Here is a 13,811-nt window from a genome sequence, read left to right as displayed (position 1 = left end):
ACACCATTACCCTGGGAAAACCTCCTAGGAGGAAAAACCCAACCAGAAAAGATCCTCAGATCTGATTATGGATTATATTAAATATTATGATTACAGTACTTATCTCTTAGGTAGCTTGATGAAAACACCTAGGGTAAACAGCACTTTTTTGTTGTTAAAATCAATGGAAATGTCATCTTCAGATCTGCATCTTGATGACCTATCTCTTCATATGATAGAAGTATTACGCCTTCAAATAGTAGACATACTTTCAATCATTTGGATGGAATTTGCCTTCAAGGTGCAGATGTATTTGCACAGAATTAACTTGTAGCAGATAGATGAATTCGCCTACATCTCCAATCAGATTTCGCACTAGATTGCAGAGCTAATGCGCTTGAGGGTTGAACGAATGCAGATTATTTTTTATGCTTGCCAAAAGTACTTTACTTATATGATGCTTGACCTTTATTAAGTCAGCTTGGTTTAATTTAAACTTGGCGCCATTTTGTGTTTTATTTCATCTAATGTGTGGCGTGTTCTTTTATAAGGTCGGCCCTATTTGAAGGGAACACGCAATCTTTTAAGTGTGGCGTGAGAAAGGAACCAGCCCTAAAGCGGATTCCAATGTTGCCATTGGCAATTGGAATCCGCCTCCCTAGTTATAAACAACACAGAGCAATCACTACAAGTGGGGGTCTTTTTGATGTCATTGCAAGTAAAGTCACTACAAGTGGGGGTCTTTTAGATGTCATTACAAGTTAAGTCACTGCAAGTAGGAACTTTTTGATGCAATTACAAGTTTTAAATTTCACTTTATGTTTCTTTTTTCACTTAAAGTGTAAGTGGGGGTCTTTTTGAGGTGATTGAATGAATGGATGATTTTACTAACGTCCACGAGACCGATGAATCTATGGGACCAAGAAATCACAGCCTAGAATAACTTCATAATCTTTTCCATGTCAGATCTCCTGCTTTGAAATTGAAATTGCAAGTAATTGAAATTACAAGTTATTTTAACTTGTAATGTGTCCTCTAAAACCCGAAATTGGCCTTTAAGTCATTTATTTCAAACTTGTAAAGTGACTTTTAAGACCCAAATTTGCCTTTAAGTCATATTTGAAACTTGTAAAGTGATTTTAAAAGCTTTCATTACAAGTTATTTTCAAAAGGCAACTTGTAATGAACCAAAAATAACCCGATTTGCTTGCAATGAGGAATTACAAGTTATTTTAAACTTGTAAAGAGTCTTTCCAAACCCGAAATCAGTTTTGCAACTGATTTTTACTTGCTCTTGCTCATTCAAACCCCCTATTTAGAGAGATTTTTGGCATGAAGAACACTTGGCAAGGTCTGCAACTTTATTGAATCCCCCATTTTTGCTCTACCATTGCCACATTTTTGCAAATTTGAGTTTGATAATGCCCTTCCCTCCTTGGTCGGATTTTCATGTTGCTGTTGCAAGTACTTTTCACATAAAAGAACATTGCCTCCATTACAAGCAATTACCAATAATGCCTATTGTTGATGTTTCCTCTTTATTATGCCCACATGTTTCATTTCGGGTCTCGAAAGGGTGATTGCGAGTTCATTATCCATGGCTTTCATTACTTGTTGTCAGGTCTTAGAGACCCGATTGCAAGTGATTTCAAAAGTTTTAAAACATTGCTTGCCTCCACAAAATTTCCATAGACAGATTATGAAGGCTTTCCCACAAGATTGCAAGCTTATACCCAATCAAAATGCTTACTTGCAGTCGGGTTTTCAAGACCCAATTACAAGTGTAAGTGCCAAGGTTTTTCCCTACATTGCACTTGCAATCAGCCTTTTAAAACACGAAATTGGTCCAAAATGCACTCAAAAACACTTGCACCTTTGTTCTCCACAATTGCAAGTCTGCTCTTGTTTTTCCACAATTGCAATCAGCCTCCCAAGACCCGAAATTGGGCTTTGACCCCACTTTTGTAGCCCCTTTGTCTCATCCAGGTCAGTCTTGTTTGCACACACGACCTACCAAATCAACAAATTAAGGAATGGGCCTTATTTTGCAAGCAGATTCCAAGATTGGAGAATGATACAAGGAAAGAACAACAACATGACGGAGCCATAGAAGGAGATGGATAAGTGATATGAATGATTGAGAGCATAGAATGCTTTCAAGTCAAAGATAGGCTTCTTACCTCAGCCTTGCAAAGAACTTCCCTCCTGAAAAGCCAGTACTACCCCAAGCAAGAAGATAAGATTGAAGTTCGTTGGCCAAGGACACAAAGATCATTAAGGATGCAAATTCCCATTCCGGTTCGACATGTCTTCACTAATCCTGAATACTTCAAATTCTAGCATCCTGAAGCAACATGAAGATCATCACAGACAAAGGATGATGTAGTTAGAGTCGTGTCTTCGGACACATAGAATAGTTTCAATTATGCATTTGTAATTTTGTTTTGACAAGTTACATGTAAAAACAAGTTTTGTAATTGCATGTGTTGCTTTCACTTGCATTTTTGTAAAATGTAATTACATGTAAAACAACTACAAGTTGAGTTAGATTAGGACTGTAGTTGGAATAAGTCATGATGGTTGAGAGAATTTCTCAAGTTAGTTGGGATCCTCCCACCTTTTTCTCAAGATTCCTCTCCTATATATACTGGAGAGGGTCTATTGTATTAAATATCTTTTTTTGCAAAGCAAGTAAATTTTACGGGATTTTATACTCAATAAGACTTTGAGCTTTACAGTTGTAAATTGTCATCTTTGAGTAATATAAAGAAGTGTGGGATTTCAGATATTCAAGAACTTCTATCTTTGTGGGATATATCTTTGTGCTTACTTGAGATTGTAGAAGGTTGTTGGAAAGAGCTTCGCTCCAAATAATTGCACACTTTGTGTTGTAGATATCAAGGGTGAAATTAGTTTTAGTTCGTAATTTGAGAGTTGAGAAATATTGCAAGACTTTGTGCTTGTGATAATTTTCATTATAATCTTAGAAGTGCATTATATTTGCAAACTTTGTGCTGTTGGACCATGCACTTGTTCTTGAAAATTATTGTTATAAAAGGGCAGATAGGATTTCAGATATTCAAGACTTTGCACTTGATATTGTTTTCCCATCCCGGAGGAAATGACGGAAGTCTTTGTGCTTTCAGGAAACTTCATTTCCTCTCTCTCATTTTGCTTTATAAGTTATTGTTGTTATTTATTTCCAGTTGCTATTACTTTTCTGTGAAGAGAAAAGTATATAGTTTTTCTTGAAAGAAGAAGAAAGATTGTTGTCTCACCCCATTTTAGATTAGATTAGTTAATAGATAGGAGCCTTCCCTAAATTAGGAGAGTGTTATATTCACACACTGCGGCTGAAACCATAATTTCGCACATCCCCCAAGTGTTCAAAATTTTCAACCAACACTATTAAAAACAATCTGCTACAGATATGCATTTATTGCATAAATATAAAGATTTACATCTAAAATATAGCCATCCCAACAAGTTCTTGGTAGAACAAAAGTCCGGTGCATTGGATGAGCATCCATTTCCCTAGTTCTTGCAAACTAACATACTCCAGAGCCTAAGGAATTTTTAGAATAACTATTATCATATATTCCATACACTGCATGAATGTATCAAACTAAATAGTCTCCTAACCGCTAATACAGATATTAACTACTCAGTCTAGGGTCGTGCATCTACTGGGTCTTCATTGCATGTTTTGTAATGGTGGTTGTGTGCATCCATATGAAACTCAGTGTTTGTACCACTTAGCGTATGTTTTTGTCATCAATTTATCATCATTCACCTGTCAGGTCAAATCAGTTATAGCCTTCACCCTTGTCAAAGTTGCTAGGTTGTTGTGTCATGCTGCTGTCTATTGGCTAACTCTTGCAGATTGCTTGAGGTTGTACTATTCCAAGTAAAAGATGAAGAAGCTCCTGACTGATGGTGGTTCTGGTAGATATGAAAGAAGAGAATGTTCAAACATGGAGCAGGTCAGCATCATTATAGAACAGCAGACAAAGTTGTGAATTTCCATATATTCCACCAAGTTTTCGGGACAGGAGAATGTGAGGAAGGGGGATGAGTACCAGGGACGGATTTTTGGGGGGCCATTTTTGGGGACAGCAGGGGATGGCTGTATTAAAAATAAATAAAATTTTAAAAATATAGAGGAATTTCAAATATTTATATGATAATATTGATAACAATGATAAGGCAATCTTTTAATGCATTAAAAAAAACAATTGTAAATAAACATGTGATGGAATATGATGCCTACATTGCCATATTCGGTTCTCACTTAGTTCATAGCTTAAAACTAAACTATGTAATTCTTTAAATAAGGTTATAGAATTCTTTAAATAAGGTGAAAAATATTTTATAAAAAGGAAAATTAACAAATCTGCTCAAAACAGAACTAACAAGGAGCTAGGCATGAGGATATTACATAGATACTTGGTGCAACAAGAAAAAGATTTGAAATATAGCATAGTGATTTGTCCTAGACTCTTAATTGTTTTCATATAAAGACAGAGTATTAGGAATAGTTTTAGAAGACAGTTTAAACCGTACCTAGAGTGAAACAAAGGTAACAATAAAAAAAAAACTCAATATGACTAGAGAACACCAATATATATTTATTGATCAAGAAAGACAAGGGGCCCTTAGAGCTACTGCAAGAGCCAGCCGTAGTTTCTTTTCTGAATATATGCATCTAGTGAAAGGCAGGAAATTATATCTATGGATGATGGATCAAATGTACGGAATTGGCGCTTTAATCTTGTCATTCATACTTTTCCAATACTGCATTAGTGACCTATCTATAAATATTTCTATGATAGAATTGGTATTGTAATTTTTATCATCCACTTATGAGCTGTAAAAATTTGAAAATAATCTCATGCTTAGTGTCCTCAATAAATGGACCTCAGAACTTTGTAAAACACCACATAATTTCCTTTGTTATAAATTTTATCATTGACATTTTAAAGTTGATCCAACAAATATTCAACTTGAGAAACAAGAAACGTGTTCTTTACAACAATCATTTTCAAGCTCTATAATCAGTACTGAATCACCATATGCCATCCTTATTCAAAACTAGGACAACCAAGTTGCTACAAGATGAAGCACTAGGTGGATATGTCCCTTGAACCTTCAATATTTAATCCTACATATGACTAACAATCTCAATTGGTATCTATAATGTCCCCTATTTATAGGCTGTCCCCAAAGGGAAACATACATTACTACCTACCATGTTATAGTAGTTATGAATTAATGACTACGGTTGCTCATAGTACAGTTAGGCATTGTCCTTATTCAGGCCTAACCTTAATCCCCTTATAATTTCCAATCCTAGATGGGAGACTTGCTTGTCTAGGGCGGGATGATACCATCTCCCTAATGCAGCCCAGCTTACCGGAGCCTCAGTCCATTCACCCTTGGGGCACACAGCCCAGATTTTAGGATCATGAGTTCTTTCACCCTTGGGGCTCATCTATCATGAGATGGTTTTACTCTGCCTCTCCCTAACAGCATCACACCACTCCTCAGGAAAAAGGAATTAGAACTGGTTAAGAGCTTGGGACTGTAAATATGTCAAGATCTTGTTGTACTATGAATGTATATGAAATTAAGTATTACTGTCATACACATTGTAGTCTATATTTATATTACTATTAAATTATACATAACAACAATAGCAGGCTTCATATATTAAGCATACATATTAAGCACATCCCAATGCATACCACCAAGAACAAGGATGTTACTGCCTGTAACTTAATAATAGTTTTGATCTCATCTGATCCATGGTGATGTCACTGGATGCTTTTGATTCCTTTCCTTTACATCTCTCAATGTGAGGGAGAGGTCACACCTCTTCATCATGTATGCCCTTTGGCAAGAGACAAACCCTTTCACCATTAGCACCCTTTGAAAGAGTGCAACTCTTCATTATGTCTGCCCTTTTAAAGGGACACAACCTTTCACAATCAGATCTGCACTTCTTATTTAAATCAGATCTGCACTGCCGATTCCCAAATTTATCCCTTCTTCAAATGAGTTCTCTTCTCCCTTTTATGCCTCATATTTGGGGGAGTCACAACTTATCATTTCATGCCTTTTGACCATTCACTAACTTTAATCAGATTTTAATTATATTTAATTATATTCTTTTATATTTTAATTTAAATTTAATTTTTATTCTTTTGCACTTTAATTTTATTATTATTATTTACTATTCAATTATATTTCAAAGTGGGGACATTACAGTAACCTCCACGCATTGTTGTTACTTACTCTTGATTAGGGCACTTGAACATAAAAACATTATGTAGAACAAATATGCACACACATTTATTGACCTACATATATTTGCACAACTAAGTATATGAATACAAGTAGGTAGGAGAGACATCCTTTAGTACCATTTGCAATATAGAAGGTCTCCAAAACAATCTTGCCTGCTACATGAAGATCTTTGAAGGCATTGACCTTATAATGAAAAAAAGAACATAGAATGATTACCAAGATATTCGTGAAAAGGTGAAGATTTGGATCTTAGCCTGTAGACATAAACTAAGATCTTAGTCATTCACACATTCGAATCATTGGGGAACAACCAACAAGGTTTGACTGCAGTGCTAAAGGAGAGCTGAACAGTTTGGTTGATTCTTCCCTTTTTAATTGGATTTGCTTTGATTATGATTTGATATGAAATATGCAAGGAAATTGATAACTTTCAGTATAACAGTAAGGTATGAAATTGGAAATCAACACAATAGCTCAGATCTTAAAATAGGAGACAAAGGAGAACCTGCAGCTACAATCTAGAATAGAAATTGTTAGACACAATTGGAGGACACCTCAATCTGAGGGCATCCTGGTCAACAAAAAGTTCTAGATTCTAAATCAGAGAGCTTTGTAGATCTCTCTTCGAAAACCAGCCGAAAAGTGCCAAACATGGTTGGAGGGCGCCCTAGTCCAAGAATTTCTGCCAGATTTAAGTCTGAGATCCTCGGTCACTATTGGCCCTACGCACCTATAGCACTCTATGCAATCAGATATGAACCTACACATACAAAAAGAGGGGAAAATGTTGTGTTGTATAGGGGTTTGCCTAAGTAAAACCTCATGTTTGTGTTTCCACCTCCACTACAGCAATGTTTGATGCAAAGAGAGCTTGTCCTCAAAAAGACAGGCTAAAACCTTAACGAAAATGCTTGAAATGATACATGTTACCATTGAGCCCTTGGTTTGAAATCTCACACAAAGCTTGATATGAAAGATCCCTAAATAGGTCTTTTGCTGCCCTATTTAAACTTTAATTTAATAAACTATATTTTGGGGCCTTTTTGGTGTTCTTAGAGACTAGACAAAAGATGCAGAAGAGTTTGTTTCTTTTGTGTTGTTTTTTGGTGATGGGGTTTGCAACATATGACAAGAAACAACATAAAAATGAACTGTAATCAAGAGATCAGCTTCTGATTTTTATATGACAACAGATTACAATCATCTAGAAGTGAAATAACATTCACATGTACAAGCAGAAAACATACCGAGGATACAGTGCTAGGGTTTGAGGCTAGTTTGCTATCCAAAAAATGGATACAAGCTGAAAAGGATGGAGTAGGAGCAGATCAGTGGATCCAATCTGCTTATTCTGCCATAAGACGAATTACCAATAACAAATTGGGCAAGAACCCAATTACCAGCTGGAAATCCAACCTTTGCCAGGCAAAATTATACAATTTTGACCTTCTTTTCCCACTGTTTTGCTCACCCTGATCACAAATCTAGTCAGTTGACCGTGATTTCTTCCACACTCCCCTTTCTAATCCCAACAATGAGATCAAGCACAAGAAATGGAGTTAGAACCCTCCATTTAATTTAAAATTGATGCACAACCTTTTAGAATGGTACGACACTGTCTGGAATGGTACGGCTGCAATTATGAAACCCACTTTTGCTGCAATTTCAAGACAAACTGCTCAGAACTGATGTATCATACCTAATGGTGATCGTTGGGCTGGTTTTGTTGCTAAATTGACCCCCAATGGGTCTAGACAAGGCACATCCTTGTCCCACGTGGGCAAATTAGTGGGTACACCTCCACTTCCAATGCAGATATGAGAGTTTACGTCCTCCAAACACCTGCAATTTTTGTTGCTAATGCAGAGCAGAGAAAATCAGAAATAAAATAATAACATAATACCAATTCCCTCCTCCAAAATGTCTAACAACCTTTTCCAAAGAGTGGCATAACCCTAAATGGAATATCCAACTAAAAAAGCATCTTCCACACTCCCCTTTCTAGTCCCAACAATGAGATCAAGCACAAGAAATGGAGTTAGAACCCTCCATTTAATTTTAAATTGATGCACAGCCTTCTAGAATGGTATGGTTGCAATTATGAAACCCACACTTGCTGCAATTTCAAGACAAACTGCTCAGAACTGATGTATCATACCTAATGGTGATTGCTGGGCTGGTTTTGTTGCTAAATTGACCCCCAATGGGTCTAGACAAGGCACATCCTTGTCCCACGTGGGCAAATTAGTGGGTACACCTCCACTTCCAATGCAGATATGAGGGTTTACGTCCTCCAAACACCTGCAATTTATGTTGCTAATGCAGAGCAGAGAAAAATAGAAATAAAATAATAACATAATACCAATTCCCTCCTCCAAAATGTCTAATAACCTTTACCAAAGAGTGGCATAACCCTAAATGGAATATCCAACTAAAAAAGCATCTTCCACACTCCCCTTTCTAATCCCAACAATGAGATCAAGCACAAGAAATGGAGTTAGAACCCTCCATTTAATTTTAAATTGATGCACAGCCTTCTAGAATGGTACGGCACTGCCTAGAATGGTACGGCTGCAATTATGAAACCCACACTTGCTGCAATTTCAAGACAAACTGCTCAAAACTGATGTATCATACTGTTGACGTGTATTTTGTACACAATCATACACAGAATAAAATACCAATAGGCATCTTATCCTCTCTTGAGAAAATAGTCTCTAACTGCTGAAGATCTGCAAAAAGGATCAGTTAGATGGACTCCAAGGTTCTTTTAGTAGGGTCTCTACATGTGGACAAGCTTTTTTAGTGGTATGATGTGATTTGCTGTTTCCTCCAAGGGGTCTTACGTATTCAAAGCTCGAAGATTTTACTAAACTAAAAAGGAACTTTCAAAAAAAAATAGCAAAAGGATAGGGTTTTAAAGAGGTCTAATCTAGCCTAACCCTATGAATGACTTAGCATGGACGAGATTTGGCAAGACTCAACCAACTTCAATTTTGCCATAAGATAACAACTCAATTGAAATTAGTGCGATCTTCTAAGGTAATATAATGATGTTCAATGCATCAAAGATCAAGGACACTACTACGAAGGTACATATCCAAGACACTATGATAATTGAAGATTAAGGACTCAAAGTATTCTCCAGTCGACCACGCAAGGCGTTCCTACAATCAGCAAGAAGCTAGTGGTTTGGATTGCAAATCCTACCAAATATCAAACCTCACACTTAGTCCTTCAAATTAACAAACTACTTCGATTGAGCACGATTCAAGTACATCAAACAACCATGAAGATAACTCAAGAAATTTGCAACAAAACACCATAACTTCAATATTTTATTGATTTCCAAGTCATCATGTACAACAATTGCTTGAATTTCTCTCTTCAAGACTCAATCTTGCTACAAAATAAAATTGCTTCTAACTCTAATCTCTCTTACATCAACTATTTCACTATTATCTGACTATTACTCTATTGACTATCACCAAATGAAATGAAAAATGGGGGTATAAATAGCATCCCCAGTTACAATGAAAGGTCCAGATTGAAAGTAAATCAACGGACAAGATCATGACACCTAAACCCTAATTAGGGTTTGTTACAAATGACCTCCTTTTTACTGAACAATATTAAATACATAGCCAAGTATTAAATTTGGCACAAAAACCTAGGAGGTATCAACCAATGAGAAATAAGATGTCATGTCATCTGTAACAACCTTTCATCTAGAATCTTATTCCCTTTCCAATGCTCTTTCTTAGCATATGCAATGAATTTTGTCACGATTCCTTCGATTTCTGTGATTGGAATCTCGGGAAGATTCTTGATACTCTCTTCTAAGTGGATAACCTGATCGAATGCATCTAGAAGAGCTGCGTCCCAAGTAGGTTCAAGTTCCTTCGTTCTATCAATCAGGAGCATGGTGGCATACATCTGATCATACTGCTCATCTGTAACATCTGCGTCCTTGCGAAAGATGACCTTGATTCTATCCTCAAATTCCTGCATATCCACATCTGTCTCGACCTCGATCCTTCTGCCAAGAATGGTACGAAGTACCTCAAATACTCTATCCTGGATCGGATTGATCACCTCCTCAACTTGACCACATCTAACACTGATGTCCTCGAAGAGAACACTCTTTATATGGAGTAAGGTTGACCACTGAAACAAACTGTGAGAATCACCTTCTAAGATCCTCTCCTGCGCTAAAATTCTTCTGGATGTATGTCTTATAACTTTCAAGACAGGAATGATAACGTCCTTGGTATGGGCAAATGCAGCTACTGTTACCATCAATCTGTGGATTATCTCAAGAACTTGGATAGCCCGATGAATGATCTTCGTCATCCTTGTAACAAACTCTATGGCCACTGTATGAGATCTATCCATCCAACTACATGTACGCTGGACCAAGTTCCTGAATCTTTCTGCTTCATTGATTGATTGAAGAGGCAATGCCTACACTGGTGATCTAACTGGATCCTGACGTCCCAAAGGTTCATTGATGTGACTGAAATATGTCCTCCATGCACCGACCTCTCTCTCAAGCTTTCTATTCTTTTCTACTTCTTCTCTAAGCTTGTCCTTCAATGCCTCAAATGTGTCGGTAGCATCATCCATCGTCTGCTCTACTGTGGATGATCCTAACTCAATAGTCTGTATATGATAGTCCTCTGCAAGGATCTCACCCTCATATTTGTCTGCTGCCGGTGTAGCTATCTGCAATTTTCTGGATCCAATCTCATCTCGAATCATCTTGGACATCTTTGTAGCCTTCTTCTTCTCTGTTGCTTCATGTGAACGTCCAACAAGGCTCTCTAAATCAATTGCACTGTCTTCATCCTCTACGACGATCACCTTAGTCAATCTTTCCTTCAACCAATCTGGGATATTTGATCTTGTTTCTTGAACTTGAATCTCTTTATGTACTATTTCTTCTTCTCTGGGAGGAGATGTCATTTCATTATCATCATCTAAATCATAGTCTTGGAGAGATCCATCTGACGAAACATGCTGTGCCTGTCCTTCCTCCTGCCTGTCATTCTGCACCATAGACTCCATGGACTCTTCCACTCGAATTGTTCTATTCTCTGGTCTGGAAGAAGTACCTGGTGTTTGATCTTTGTTAGCACCTTGCTTTTTCTTGGAAGGCTCTTTCTTTTCTGACCTTTCTTTTCTCTTCGAACCTCTCGGATGGAGATTGCCTTCACTGGCACATCGAAGGTTACCTTCACCTGAATTCCTAGGATTAGGATTGCCTTCACTCACACTAGCTCCACCTTCGGCTGGTTTTTCTTCCAAAGTAAAAGACATAGCTATGCCTTGTTCTCTCAACTTCTGATGCTGAACGTCTACCCATCTGCGAGTACAAGACAAGACTGGTGCCATCAAAGCATCTAAATCCACGACCTCAGGCTCATTCCAATTCAAACTTATTGTTTTGCTTTCTCTATCATAGGAAGATTGGATGTGCCTGCCATTGTCCTGAGCTTGGTCGGCCACTCTGTAAATTCTGCATTTCCTGATGAAATCCAAAGGCAATCTAGAATGTATCTTCCGTTTCACTTCAAGATCATCTAGGAGGTTCATCATAAAATCTTCAATTTGGTGCTCATGTCTAAATCTTCTACCGACCGTCTCCTCTAAATGTCCATGTGGATCAAAGCTCTCTCTCCAAGCAAAAGATGAAAAAGAATACAAGGCTAACTCCTTCTCTGCGTCATCCATGGCTAAGACATTAGGACATACCTCAACTGAATTACCCAAAATAATAGGTACCTGAACTCCATTCTGATGTCTGTGTCTGAATGCCTTCACATACGCTGCCAACTGCCTTGTTACTTCAAGTAACACAATTCTGTCTGTCGGATACCTCGGCAACATGTATGGAGGTAAAGGACATCCATGCACTCTAATGTAAGTGAACTTGGGAAATTGAATGAACCAAGCACCGTACCTCTTGATGAATTCCTGGGCATCCTGAGATAATCTGTTGTGAATCCCTCCTTGCAACGTCCTTGTGATGTTCATCGTGAAGGTATCATTGACTAACTTGTAGTTTTTCCCTGGCGGATGATGCAAGTAGGTATAGGATTCACAAGCTCTGACCTCACCGGGTCCTCTTCCAATCACTCCTCTGTGAGGTAGTCCTGCGTACTCAACACTCCTGATCAAAGCATAGATGACGTATGAACTCATGTGGAAGGACTTAGTAGCCCTGAGTCTCCTCAACTGTACGTCTAAGCAATGGCTAATTATTCTAGCCCAATGTATCGTACCCTTTCCTTGAACAATCACCTGGATGAAGTAGAACATCCACTTCTCAAAATAGAAGGCATGAGGTGCTCCTGTAACTCTGTTGAGCATAGTAATCAAATCTCTGTACTCCTCCTGGAAATCAATCCGGTGCGGTGTGTTCGGTACCTTGCTTAGACGGGGACGACTCTTAAGTAGCCAGTTCTTGTTAATTATGCTTAGGCAAGCATCTGGATCATCGTCGTACACTGATCTGGCTCCTTCAATGCTCTTATATATCATGTCCCTGTGCTCTGGAAGATGGAAAGCTTCACTTATGGCTTCCTCTGAAAGGTACGCCAAAGTGTTTCCCTCATTGGACACAATTGTCCTGGACTGTGGATTGTAGTGACGGGCACACTCGATCATCAACTCGTGGCACTGAATAGCTAGAGGAAAACCGGCCGCCTTGATGATGCCACTCTCTATTATTCTCCAGGCGACAGGTGATGGCTTGCCAATGTAAGGGACCTCTCGAAACTTCTTCGTGCTAAAGTTCCCTAAGTTTGTATCTCCAATGTTGCTCCACTTTGACACGATCTTGGTCTCCACTTCTTCAGTCCTCTGATCTTCTTTCATGAGAGCTGAGCGGCTGGTGGATGCTCCCGCCTTTGGGGTCGCCATACCTACACAACATTTCATTATAAGAACTAGATTTTGCAATAAATAACATAGATTAGAGAGAGAAATTTTTTTAGGAAACGTCATGATAAGTCTCTAGAGTTATCATTTCCTAAAAATAGCAATTGAGCTTAGAAATTCAAAATTCAAAACTTCAAAATTTAAAATATGACGATCAATAAAATAAAGCAATAAAAATTAAATCGCCATACCTCAATAGAGAGCTAACTCTAGAATGCAAAAAGGAAAAGATCGCCTAGGCAAAATTGGAGATATAAATAGTCTTCAATGTTATCTCCTCAAGAAATCAACTTCGCCACCTTTGGATTAAACGTGATCTTCAATTGCACCTTTGACAATTCGCTCAAATGGATCTTCAAGTTCGCCTTTGACAAATCTCCAAGTCTCGCACCACTCTTGATGATATTAGCGCCACCCTTTTTGGAATGAAATGGAATTCGCACTCCACACTTGATATACACCTCGCACTTCCTTCGTCTCCTTAATTCGCATGTAGAAGGCTAAAAATGATTATGTGAAAATGATAGTTTTCACCCTCTATATATAGCGCTTGCATTGCATTCATCCCTTAGGCCGACTTGGAG

General features: G+C 37.9%; 1 protein-coding gene across 5 annotated transcripts in view; it reads right to left on the bottom strand.

Moving 5' to 3' along the window:
* Positions 1-13,811, bottom strand: part of LOC131064127 (dynein axonemal assembly factor 10) — a 159,930-nt gene that overhangs the window by 116,837 nt on the left and 29,282 nt on the right. The window contains exon 2 of one of the 5 annotated variants that reach the window (XM_057998160.2): positions 2,160-2,323. The exons of the other annotated variants lie outside the window; for them this stretch is intronic. The gene's annotated coding sequence lies outside the window, so the exon portion shown is untranslated. The remainder of the gene's footprint in view (positions 1-2,159; positions 2,324-13,811) is intronic. 5 annotated transcript variants of the gene reach the window in all.

Source organism: Cryptomeria japonica, chromosome 5, assembly GCF_030272615.1.
Source record: "Cryptomeria japonica chromosome 5, Sugi_1.0, whole genome shotgun sequence".
In the NCBI taxonomy this organism is placed as follows: domain Eukaryota; kingdom Viridiplantae; phylum Streptophyta; class Pinopsida; order Cupressales; family Cupressaceae; genus Cryptomeria; species Cryptomeria japonica.
Note: the sequence above shows the minus strand (reverse complement) of the source record. Positions and strands in the feature narration are given on the sequence as shown.